The sequence below is a fragment of the Rhagoletis pomonella genome, unplaced genomic scaffold, assembly GCF_013731165.1.
Source record: "Rhagoletis pomonella isolate Grant_MI unplaced genomic scaffold, Rhpom_1.0 Rhpom_scaffold_00002, whole genome shotgun sequence".
Lineage (NCBI taxonomy): Eukaryota > Metazoa > Arthropoda > Insecta > Diptera > Tephritidae > Rhagoletis > Rhagoletis pomonella.
This window is the reverse complement of record NW_023458556.1, coordinates 43,254,055-43,266,691: the sequence shown is the minus strand read 5'-3', so window position 1 is coordinate 43,266,691 and position 12,637 is coordinate 43,254,055. Positions and strand designations below refer to the sequence as shown.

Below are 12,637 nucleotides of genomic sequence, written 5' to 3'. Positions count from 1 at the left end.
TCGGTACCAATGTCTTTTATAGGCTTTTGCTTTTCCAATGACTCAATGATCATCCAAACTTCGTTGCTACAATATAAAATACTGCAAAGTTTATATTAGGGCAACCAAAAAAAAAAACGTCAGGGGTTGGCTGGAGTAATGCCAAAGAAATTAAATAGAAAGCAGTTCACTTCATTGATACAGAAATTTAGCCTACATTCAAGCCATCCCCTTATGAATGAGATGCATTAAAATTCAATCGAAAAGTACTGACTGAAACATTTATACACGCAAAGTTCATTGAACAGATGCATTATGTGACACTTGCAACATCTCACGAAGCGTTAAAAGAAAGCGTTTAACTTTTTTTTTTTTATTATTCTATCAAAATGTTGATGCTTCGTTGGCTGCATTTTCGCGCATTTCGTGATGCCCATTTCACACTCGGGGCATATGCTAATAATCCAAATTGCCAAAACTGGGATCGTGAAGAGCCGTACGTGGTGACTGAGGAGCTTTTTACCCGCGAAAAGTGACTAAAATATATAGTGTGCTTTGTGAGTGATCTGCGTCATTGGGCCGTACCTCTTCGTGAACGACGAATGAGCCGCCAAAACCATTAATGTTCAGCACTTTGCCACCATGATCAATGAACTTTTCGGATCTGAAATTGAAGATTTTGTTATAGACGAAATGTGGTTTGATCAAGATTATATGCCACACAACACTACCAGTCATGGCTCTATTGCACGAAATGGTCCAAGGACTCGTAATTTCGAGATTCGGCTATTTGCATACAAGCAAAGGCCGAGTTATTCCTCAAATTCTGTGAAAAAGGCATGGGAAATTACTTTAAAAAGGATATTTTCATGATCTTATTTGCTACATATGAATATTGACATAGTCCAAATTTTATTATAAAAAAATGCTATCTACTTTTAAACACGCGATGTAAGGAGAAAATGTACCACCTAACCTTGTGCAAAGTCACATGGGAATGTATGGCCACAGTCTTGATGCAGATGTTCAGAGAGTTAAGGCGATGATGATTCCGCCATTTCGTGAGCTTTTTCTCAGTAATCTTAGAATTTAAAGATCCAATTTGCAATAAATATCTACTGCACGACCTATCCACCATGGACTGTCGATTTGATATGAAACGTCGGTAAGTCTAATATCAAAGAAAGTAGTTTATACTAAAAGTTCAGAGTAAAAGAGCAAAATAAATGCACATGATTGCCTATGAAAAAGATGCGTTGTTGGCAATAAAAATGCACATTTTGCACGCTAAACGACTGAACTTTTCATACAGGCATAAAATTATTATAAAAGCGGCATAGATACGCCACTAAAATAACTGCCACAGTTGCCTATTTGGCTCGTAAAAATGCGTACAACGTGGCCTGCCAACTAAATACATGCCATTATACGCAATATACATATGTACATACATAACACCGTGCGACAAAAGCCAAAAAAAATTCAAAACACACGAGCAATCAATATACTCACGAAACTGTGGGCCAAATATAGTAAAACTGCAGTTTTTTTAAAGGACTTTGTAATTTCAAAGATATGATTAGTTCCAAAAATTATTTACAAGTGCTATGTAGAATATATGTACCAAATGAAAGAGATATAAAAAAATTTAATTTTTTTGGTTCACAAGGACGAATAGGTATTGAAAATGCCCTTTTGTTTATTCTTTTTTTTTTTAAGCTAATAAAGTTAGAAGGACGAAAATCGAGGTTGTGGTCTAGCGTATATTAGTTCTTAACATGCACTTTTTTTTCAAAAATAATTATTGGAAAATTTCAAGGATATTGAAGGATAAAATTTTAAAAGGACATTTTCAATACCTAATCGTCCTTATGCAACAGAAAATTTAATAGGCTTTTATTGCACTGAATTTTCTCTTTAATTTGATACCCATACTGTTTTTTTTACTTGCACTTAATTATTTTTAATAATTTTTTTAAGTAATCATATATTTCAAATTTTAAAGTCCTTTTAAAAAATCCTGACATCAGAGAGAAAAACTACAAACACAGCTACATATATATAATATTTGGACCATGGTTTCGCGAATATATTTCAATTTTTTTGTGTGTAAAATTTACTGTTGCACGGTGTAATACATACATATGTATGAACGCCTCTTCTTATTATTGCCGGCACAATTCATCATAGTCAGTCGTCTGTTGTCATTGCAGCTTTTCTTGTAAGTATTTTTATAGAGATGTATGCAAGTATGCATATATACATACATATGTATAATTTTTATTATAATTTCAAATGATCACAATAACAAGAATTGTTGTGATACGCAAAGAATTTGTAGTATTTGTATTTTTTTAATTACTACAATAACAACAGCAGCAGCAAGCTATAACAATTAGAATCTTGCGTTTTGCAAAAACAAATGAGCTTTATTGCTATAACTGTTGCTGCTGCTCCTGCTGGTGCTGCTGGTGCTGCCGCTGCTGTTCATTCATTCATTAAAGCAATGCAATTGCAATAAAATGCGGCAATGCGCCACGATTAGCTATTAAGCAGGGTGTGGGTGTGGGTGGGGAGCACTTGAAATTGTGCAGTCGGTTGTTGGTAATCAGACATTCAGTGGATGTGACACTTGCTGCTGTCTGCTATGCATACACATACATACATACATATGCACAGATGTATAAATTGAATATATTACATAAGTATGTACATACATACATATTGCTGTTATTTGTAGAACTCGTGCCATAATCGCTGAGACTTGCTGTGATTTTTCTTAGCTTTCGTATATAAAGGAAATATGTAATAGTGTAGCATATTTAAAATAAAATAAGATTTATCAAAAAGTTTAAAACATTTTCCAAAAACAAAAACAATTAAAGAGGTCTAAGTACGGACAAAACCGAACATTATATGTCCGAGGCACGAATTTATAAAAGATACAGTTTTTGTACATTTCTGAGAATTGCCATAATCCAGGTGGACGTAGTTATTGCCGTTTTTTTAACTTTTCTGTTTCCGATTAGTGAGGGCAAATTGTTTATATTTTATTATAAGTGAGCTACATATGTATGTATATAACGGGTGATTTTTTAAGAGCTTGATAACTTTTTTTTTTAAAAAAACGCATAAAATTTGCAAAATCTCATCGGTTCTTTATTTGAAACGTTAGATTGGTCCATGACATTTACTTTTTGAAGATAATTTCATTTAAATGTTGACCGCGGCTGCGTCTTAGGTGGTCCATTCGGAAAGTCCAATTTTGGGCAACTTTTTTCGAGCATTTCGGCCGGAATAGCCCGAATTTCTTCGGAAATGTTGTCTTCCAAAGCTGGAATAGTTGCTGGCTTATTTCTGTAGACTTTAGACTTGACGTAGCCCCACAAAAAATAGTCTAAAGGCGTCAAATCGCATGATCTTGGTGGCCAACTTACCGGTCCATTTCTTGAGATGAATTGTTCTCCGAAGTTTTCCCTCAAAATGGCCATAGAATCGCGAGCTGTGTGGCATGTAGCGCCATCTTGTTGAAACCACATGTCAACCAAGTTCAGTTCTTCCATTTTTGGCAACAAAAAGTTTGTTAGCATCGAACGATAGCGATCGCCATTCACCGTAACGTTGCGTCCAACAGCATCTTTGAAAAATACGGTCCAATGATTCCACCAGCGTACAAACCACACCAAACAGTGCATTTTTCGGGATGCATGGGCAGTTCTTGAACGGCTTCTGGTTGCTCTTCACTCCAAATGCGGCAATTTTGCTTATTTACGAAGCCATTCAACCAGAAATGAGCCTCATCGCTGAACAAAATTTGTCGATAAAAACATTTCGAACCGAACACTGATTTTGGTAATAAAATTCAATGATTTGCAAGCGTTGCTCGTTAGTAAGTCTATTCATGATGAAATTTCAAAGCATACTGAGCATCTTTCTCTTTGACACCATGTCTGAAATCCCACGTGATCTGTCAAATACTAATGCATGAAAATCCTAACCTCAAAAAAATCACCCGTTAGTTTGTATTATAAGTAGTCGGTTTATATTTTCCAAAATTTTATAAGAATACAGTTCCTTGCTAAAATAAATATTACCCTACATACATACAGCCTAATGCTGTCCCAAAAAACTAACTTACACATTTGTCTTTTTTATAAGGCGGTATTACTATTCTCTCTACAGTATTAGGGCATAATATTTAGTAAAGCTGCTTTTTTAGTTTTTTACCAGCTATTCAGGATTTTTCCGACCATAAATTATATCTAATGATTTCAAAAGTTTAAACCCAATATGGAAATATGGTTATCAATTAAAAGAAAAATTCAAAACAAGATTAATTATAACTTTTGTTTCCAATTATCCTTTTGGAACGTGTCAAAAATATCCTTTAAAAATATTATCCTTAAAGATTTATAATTTCGAAAGCATTTTTGGAATCTTAGTTTAATTTAAATCCTGTAAAAGGATATTGAAGGATAAAAATTGCAGAAAATTAGAGAAATTCTACCGTCCTATTAAAATTTTAAAGATGCAGATTTACTAGAAGCGCGTTCAAATATGGGAAACATATCGAACTTTTCAAATTAAAAAAATTTTCATGGACGATTAATTTAAATTATTAACTAAAACTACAACTAAAATTCGGCACGGGTTATCGTTAACAAAAACAAAAATGTGTTTTTGGTCGAAAATGGTGGTTCACCTATCTTAGAAAATGCATTATTCTCAGTTTTGTATAAAGCAAGATTCCATCGCGAAATTGTATTTAAATGAAAACTTAAAAAAGATATACAAAAAAAAAAGTAAAAATAACCACTCATGCTTATATACCTGTAGTTGCGTATGTAACGTATACGAACCGTAGCACCATACACACTCATGTATCACGTTTAATCACACGCCTTAACTTTAAAGCGATATTATTTAAAAGTAAATAAATATTGGCGTTTAAGCTTTGTACACAGAGTTCCTTATGCACTTACACTGCCGGAAAAAAGTATTGGCACAGCAATATTTGCTCAATATATGCACCAATTTCTATTCTAATATTTTTCCACTAATTTTTTATAAAAATATGATTCATTATATAACAAGAAACACAAAAATATAATTTCTAAACTTTATGCAAATTGAAAATTTTCAACTTTTTAATCAGATTTATTGGAATTTTCTTGAGTATTTTTTTGTCGAAGGTGTTTTGCATTTTTTCCATATAAACTATTTTCGATTTTTTTTTTTTTGTATGGAAGAAAAAAGTTGCCCGAAAAAAATTGCTAAAAGTCAACGGTAATTTGTAGCTACATAGAGCAATAAAATTTATTGGGCTACAAATCTGCATACTCAAAAAATTCTAAAAAATCTGATTAAAAAAATGAAAATTTGCATGAAAATTTTCTGAATTTTCACGAGTTTTGCACAAAGTTTAGAAATTACATTTTTATGTTTTTTTGTTGTAGAAATAACCATATGTCCATCCGTTTTTCTACATAATTCTGATACATTTTTGTATCCAAATCACAGATTTCTCACGCTAAATGGATTAGCCTCATAGCATCAATCTTTAACAAGATCTTACAAAGAGCGAATACTGTCAAGCGTTAGCTCAGACTGTCAAATGGTGAAATGTCAAAACTAAATTTGAAAAGAAATGACGGGGAAATGTTCTAAAATACATTATCTTCTCCAATACAGAGAAAGAAATATTTGAAAAAAAAACAGTAAATACATAAGTAAGAAAAGAAAATCCAACGTTTTCCACTTCCATTTATCTTTTCAAACTGATCTATGACCTCGTATGACAAAAAGCGTATATTTATTTAGATATAAATATCAACCACAAAAAGACAGCTGGACAAGCTGAAAACATATTTTTACACTCTTGTTTATGTGAACGATTTTTTTTTTGTAGATCGTTTATTACAATTTTTTCTTCCGTGGGAGTTTTACTTGTTTTTTTTTTTTAAGATTTATTTATTGCCATTGCATACAGAAACAACTCAAAAATTTTCCGTCAACATTTTCTGCCAGAGTGCCGTTCTTCACACAAACGCTGCACTTGTCAATATTAGTTTAATTTTTTTTTTTTTTAAGGGCTGTTTGAAAATGGCGTGCATTAAAATTTTCCGAAGATTCATAGTGTCTACATAGTGTATTTACATATACAATTTTAAACAGTTTTATCCAAATATATACTATTTGTACGCTCATGTTCATGTTTGTAAGGAAGTATTGCGCCACCAGCGAGACGGCCAGGCTCAACTGTTCAGGGGGTAGACAGAAGCGCGGGCGATCAGTATCATTTGCTATGATGGCAAAGGGGCGCACAAACGTCAATCAAATGCTCGATGACTCTAAAGTCAAACTAAAATATTACTTTCTATATTATTTTTGTTTTAGCAAAAATAACTTCATATCCATTACTCTTACATAATATGTTGATATTTTACGAGAGCTATGCCACATACGTACAACTGTATGTATGGACATATATATATGTATGTAGGTATACATTAGGGTGTATCGCTGTCTATACAAATATCGGTATTGTTTTCCCATCGGAATTATACAATTTATTGTATCTTAAGACTCCCGCCGAAAATCTCACAATTTTGATACTGTTGGCAAAGTGTTTAAACATTTTTATGCAGACCTCTAAAGCTTAAACACTTCTATCATCTGAAGTTATTTTTTGGAAAAAATATTTTTAAAAATTATTTTTAAATAGGTCTCGCTCACGTAAATCTTCATATTTTTCTGAGATATTTTATATTTTGGGAGCGTCTTAAAATATAATAAATTTTGTCATTCCGGTGGCAAACCCGCAACTTTTTTTTGTGAGGCACCCTACTGAACATATGCGCGCAGCAGAGAAGGGTGTAAGATGCTGAATTCACAAATAAACATTGATGTTCTCGCGTTGTACAACACATGCTTCACACTTAGATATGTACTTCCATATGAATATGTACATACATACATGTATGTATGATGAATCCGTGCATTGCCGCGCAGCTAAAGTCATCTTTCGTCTCACCAACTGGTTGATGGATGTATTTCAATCATATTTCTACAAGGAAGTGTTGCATTATGATGTCTTATAAACAGTAGCGCTACAGAAAGTTCTACATATAATTATTTTAAGTTAACAAAAAAATAACAAAAAAATATGCTGGCTATGTTGCTACTGCACTTAGATCAATACTTGTCGAAGAGATCGCGCTTTTGGAAGCTGAAGCAGTAATATTTAGTTTGGTGTTTTTTTTTTTGTTTGCTTTTGCTGTGTTGAATGCCATTGACGATGTCGTTGTCGTCATCATTATGGCGGCAACAGCAACAGAGGCATTCACTGTTTAAGCGCGCTGAGCCGCGAACCCCTGCGCAAAAGTACATATGTATGTATGTATGTATGTTGCAAGCGCCCTTGCTTCCGCCGCGTATATAATATGTACTAAGATACATAGTATACTTAAAAACGCGCGCATCTACATATGTATGTATGCACTTACACACTTGCATATACAAAGGTATATGTATTTATTGTCGTATTTACCCACATTGCATTTAATAACGAATCTGCGCGCACCACTGTGCGCTGATTCTGGAATCGAGCGCTTGAGCCGCGCGTCCATAAGTTTTTGTTAATTTAAAGCGGCTGCTGTGCGACACAACCGCGCGCACTAGTTTTTCGAATTTTTTCGTACATTTACAAATGTACATATGTATCGAATCTGTGTATATATGTATATATACATATGTATATGTATGCTAGTATCTATGTGCGCGCATTATGAATGCTGAATATTTTCACTTGTTTTTATTAGATTTAATTTAATTCCATTTCATTACGCTGCGCGCGCGCGCCCTCTTCTGATATAGTTAGTAAAAGTTACAGGCGGGTCAGGCGCTGACCGCGCGGTCGCCGGCCACTCAAACTCATTGAACGCATTTAAACAGAATTACCCCAAGCCGAAATTTTTGTAAGTATACCTACCATATTATAGTGTTTTATGAGTATTTAAGCTGCTGCCCAAATTCATGCAAAATCTCCCCCTACATTGATGAAAACAAAATTTCACTACTTTTTTTTTTTTAACAGCGATCTGGAACAATGACAGCGGCGCGGCCATCGTCATCACAACGCATCGCATCGCGCAGCGCGTAATTGGCAGCCATGATGTTGGCGCGGCCTGGATGCTGTGTTGTATGGAGATGGATGAATGACTCGACTCCGACGGCTGGTTGACTGACTGATTCTACATATGACTCTGCTTGACAGCTGGCCTGTGCGGCTGTGCGCTGATGAAGTGTACCTACTATGTGGAAATGCCATCATAAATATCTACCATACGAAGGTAGGAAGGAGGCTATACGTAGTACATACATATGTACGTAGGCATGCGGGTGTGCCTGTATATATGTATGTGCGTATATGCACATACATATGTATTTGCAAAGCAGCAGATCAGTCAACCACGCCGGCTTCCGAAACAATTTTAAATCAGAGCGAAAATAAATCACTTTAATCACACAAACTGCAGATTGGGTAAAACAAACAATTTTCTTTCTATGCGTGTTTGTTTGTTCGTTTGTCGCAAGCAAAAATAATGATCAACGTTATAATAAAAAAAAAAACTTTGTCATTCAAAGAGCGGACGAACTGCCGATGTTTGCATATGCGGTGGTAATATTTTTTTCGGTTACTCGCCCCGGCAAATTTTTTTAAAGAAAACATTTTCAAAGCAGTGTGTATACTAATGCTGTTAATGGATATGAAAATGTTTTTTACTCTTAAATATTTTGAAGTAATCAATTGTCCTAAAAAATTTTCTAAATTTGGTGAAGAATTTTGTATGTGTCTCTAAAAATCTTACACCCAGATTCATAAAAAATAAAGAAGACTGTAATCGCTTCATAAATCGAAATTTTGTATGAAAATGTTACTTTACTCTTACTTTTTAAAAATATAAATAAAATAAATCTATACTCTACTCTTTAAAAATATTTTATTTTTTATGAATAAGGGCATTAAATTTTCTGTTAATAATAAAAATGTGTTTTCGTTTTCAAATATTTTTGTAGAGCAGTAACAAAAGATTTGTATCTGATTTATTTAGTTTAATGTTTTTCTTTTTTTAATTATTTTTTTCTTAAAAAAAATTTTTGTTTAAATTGTTGCTGCTACAAATATATGGATGTTTAATGGTTCAATTTTACATTTTTATTGTTCAGAAAAACGTATTCATGACTTTTTGATTTTTTTTTTCATTAATTTTTGCGCAAGTATTTTTTTTAGTAATTTCTAATCTATCATATCTTTTACATAGACATTTTGTTTTGTTGGGGCAACGGTGCTTCATTAAAAAAAGGTTTTAAATACATACATACATACATACCCATTTATCGAATACATATTAAATATGTATTTAAGTTCCCACTTTATTCACACTTTTTTATATCTTTTGCATCAGTGAAATATGAAAAAAAAATTTGTAAAGGTTCCCATAGTTCCCATAAACACATGAATGCATTTCATTTTACACTTTCTAGACTTTTTTGTGGTTTTTCCTAGTTAGTTTGGTGCAATCCAATAATAAAATTTTCTGCACTCAAACATCTAATTCAAAATTATATTTAGTTATACATACATATAAAAATGTATTATTAATACCAAACACATTTTGAATGCACTATTTTTGCATATTCTCCATAACTCCAGTTTCATGTCAAAAATGTTGCCAGAAATCCTTCAAAATTGTTTCACTCTCACACACATACACATCACACAAATTAATGGTCGCCAAATCGTTTTTTTTTTCTCTCGAAAACACAACGAAATCGTTTTATTTGAATTTCTTAATATAATTTTTATTTTCCATAATTAACCTTCAACTTACGTTATTAAGAACATTTGTTTGGAAAAACTTAAAAAATAGACGTTTTCAAGACATTTGTAAGTTTTAAGTTATTAAACTTTTTGTTCGCTTAACTACACTACTCTACATTAACTTAGAGGAAAAACTTAAAAAAAAAGTTTCTTTCTATTTTCCAATTTTTTTTTTTTTATATTTTGCCGCCGCCGCCGCGTTAGTAACTAGCGCGCTTAGTTCGAGCCGGATGCGTTTTTCGTCGAGTTTACGTTGAGACTGAAGCGTTGCGCGTCGTGCAATCAGTGTTTAAAGTCAAACGAATTGGTGCGAAGATCAACAGCGTTGACTCGCTATACGCTGATCCTCGTATCGAGGCGCAATAAGGCAACTACATACAAAGCCAGTTGTGGCACATTAAAAGAGAGAGAGTTGTACAGTAGAGCATGGATGGTTGGAATCTAGCTATTGAGGAACGACGCGATTGTCGAGGTTTTCCGTCAATTTAGTGTGGCTGCAGATAATTATTGTCCGCGCTGAGTTAATTCTTTTGACTGTGAAAATAACAACAAACGTCTCGGTCTGAATGAGTTTAAATAGCAGCCGGGCCATCATATATTACTACATACTTATGCCTGGCTTCACAAACTGAATTAAGTCATAAAATTGTCGGTTTGGGGGAGACCAAAAAGCTTCTCCGATGGACTTTTTCCTGTGCGAATTTGCACCATTTGCTCATCGCGAGTGCTGACAGGTCTTTCTGTACTTCGTTCTTCCATTGTGTTTGTGGGCGCCCTTACTTGCGTTGTCCACCCAAGGGCGCGGAATCAAAGGATCTTTTCTCCGGAGCGTCGTCATCCATGCGTGCAACATGTCCAAGCCAGCGCAATCAACGTACTTTTATGCACTTAACCGCATCTATTTCGTTAAAAAGCTCATTCAATTCATCATTCCATCTTCTCCGATACCCGGTCGTCCACGCGAAAAGGTCCGTAGATCTTATGAAGAATAGTTCTTTAGAGCGCACCAAAAGCCTGTGAAATTCTGTGGTTTCTTTGTGAAAAATTGGGATGATTTCCATTGGACTATTTTGTAGTTTCTGCAGAAACTGGAACCAATTCTGAGAAGCAATGTGCAGACTATATGGTGGGAACATCAAAACTTCCAAGCCTAGCTCTAGCTAGCCTAGTTGGGCTGAGTTATCGAACTTGTGTAAGGTCTGACGTTGTTATGATGAAAAACAATTCCTTTTCTCTAAATTAATAATGAGAAACAGTTTGTTTTTAATCAATTGTTTTAATTTGATTAGACATATACATATGTACATAGATAGTAGAAATCTAAATCAATCGTTAGGCCTTGCGGTAGCTCTTCATATTGGACAATTACCTTCAACAGAGCCAATCTTTATTTTACCACCGTTTGGCTGTCTTTCTACTTCCTGGACCATGACCGTTTTCGCACGCTATTGTCGCAAGAAAACTGTTATTCACCTCCAATCATTCGCTTCAAAAATGGTCCGATAAAAATTTCAAAATTTTAATAGCTAACTTGTACATATAAGGTAGCCAAACGCTTAGTTTATTTTTGTATTCAGCCTTCTTCAAAATGTTTAAAACTCTTTAGAGATGGCTCTTTTGTTGCCTAGCGTTGACCGCTTACATATTTCTCAACGATTGGAGGTATTTCGACGACTTCCGCAGTGATTGGTCAACAATACCGTGGCACATCTTTAATATCGAAATTACCAAACTGAAAGCGAGCTAACCATTCATTGGTGACTCTTTCTGACACGGTATTTTCCCAATAAAGAGCACAGATTTTTTTTTAGCTGCCTACGTATTGTTTTTCTTTTTCTTGAAGTAAATTTTCACATGTATAGCCAATTTTCTATTAATTTTTACCACAGTATACTGTGATTTTAACTAAATTTCAAACTATTAAATACATATATGTATGTTAAATGGTTTCTAATTATCTGAGTTCCAATTACCCACGCTTTACTGTATGCTATAGTGTATGTACTCCCGTGTGCATATAAGTTGATTAAGAAATTTCGAGCTGTTGGCAGTGCCACTCTCCATATTAGCCGCTCACTAAAATATTGCTTTGCCGGTCGACTGTTCCTCCTCAAGTACCTTGTGTGCTTCGCAATTCGAATCTTGCTATGATTAGTTATTATAAAACTCTCTTATAAATATGTAATGAGTAGTGAAGAGAATCTAAACATTTAAGAGATCAAAGTTCTAGTGTTGGAAAATGCGGGAAATAATAAATATAAACTTTACCTAGAGCGCGAAGAAAATAATAAAAGTCGTTATTGTAATTTGATTTAAACAAATAAGCCGCTGGTCTATTGGAAAGTGGTACATGGACCCCCCAGTCCATCCTTTTTATACGAAAATTCTTTGTACTTACCATGTGATTTCTTCTAATTTGCCGCACAGAATGCAAAATCTTTGGGTGAAATATGTACGACTGAGGAAATGTAGCACGCGCTCAGGCGCATAGTAAAATAGTACAGATATTTGTATTTTCGTGAACACTTCCTGTCAATTTGTGTGCGCCTGGAAGCATTTGACTCAATAAAATGATTTGAACTTAGCTAGTTTCACCGGATGTAAAATATTCTGGCACCAAAAATATAGGGTACGTTCAGGGACAACTTGTAATAAAGTAAACATTTAGTTCCGCTGCACTTCTAAACTAAAATGATTTGTTGAGAACCGACCACGTGTGAAATTCGCCGACGCTTGGGGCTACGTTGAGAAAAAATCAAGGCGTATTTAACAGGT

At 34.2% G+C, this 12,637-nt stretch overlaps 1 protein-coding gene across 1 annotated transcript in view; it reads right to left on the bottom strand.

Moving 5' to 3' along the window:
- LOC118733639 overlaps positions 1 to 10,190 on the bottom strand; it is a 66,268-nt gene extending 56,078 nt beyond the window's left edge. The window contains exon 1 of the mRNA XM_036463132.1: positions 9,873 to 10,190. The gene's annotated coding sequence lies outside the window, so the exon portion shown is untranslated. The remainder of the gene's footprint in view (positions 1 to 9,872) is intronic.
- Positions 10,191 to 12,637: the final 2,447 nt, after the last annotated feature.